Genomic DNA, 673 nt, shown 5'->3' with positions numbered 1-673 from the left:
CGGCGGACGGACGAGCCGGGGATGCGGCTCGCGGGTCCCGGGCAGCAGAGTGAGTACAGCCCTGCCCTGCCCCGCGCCGGGCACTGCGGGCCCCCGGGCGGGTGGCGGGGGCAGGCACGGGGCTTTGCCAGACTTGGTTGTCGGAGCGGCCTGGGCCGGGCGGAGCTGGAGCCTGGGAAGGGCAGCGGGCGCCGTGGCTTCTGCGAATCGCGCCGGCGGACCCCTCTCGCCACTTAAGAGATGTAAGCAGGGCTGGAGCGGGGGGAGGATGGAAGCGAGATCCGCATCCAAGCTGCGCCCTCTGCTGGGCAGCCGGCCGCCTCGCCGGGCAGCTCTCGCCCAGCCCCGAGCCCGGGCCTCTGGGCTGTGCCAGGGGAGGACAATGACTTAGCGGGCATTTCAAAGCAGGCGCTGGTGAACGCGCCGCGCGGCTCTATCCCGGCTCTTCTCGCGGCCGGAGCGGCCATCAGCCTGAAGCCCGCGGGGCTGCTGCCCTCTCCCCGCCCGTGAATGCACGTCCGACCTGCTGCCTCTGCCCTGCAAACTCCAATTCATTGTTCTCCAAACCGGCTGCCCTCCCACCCCCATTTCAACCCGGCTTCGCAGATCAACCTTCAGTTTGATCGTCAGATCCCCCCCCCCCCACTTGCATTTATGTTCCGCACTGCTCCAA

General features: G+C 69.4%; 1 protein-coding gene across 7 annotated transcripts in view; it reads left to right on the top strand.

The window, feature by feature from the left end:
• The first annotated feature begins 1 nt into the window (after nucleotide 1).
• Nucleotides 2-673, top strand: part of NTNG1 (netrin G1) — a 392,694-nt gene continuing 392,022 nt past the window's right edge. For all 7 annotated transcript variants that reach the window (XM_019502088.1, XM_019502085.1, XM_019502087.1 and 4 more), the window contains exon 1: nucleotides 2-49. The gene's annotated coding sequence lies outside the window, so the exon portion shown is untranslated. The remainder of the gene's footprint in view (nucleotides 50-673) is intronic.

The sequence above is a fragment of the Gavialis gangeticus genome, unplaced genomic scaffold, assembly GCF_001723915.1.
Source record: "Gavialis gangeticus isolate Ggan-Ray unplaced genomic scaffold, GavGan_comp1, whole genome shotgun sequence".
NCBI lineage: Eukaryota > Metazoa > Chordata > Crocodylia > Gavialidae > Gavialis > Gavialis gangeticus.
Note: the sequence above shows the minus strand (reverse complement) of the source record. Positions and strands in the feature narration are given on the sequence as shown.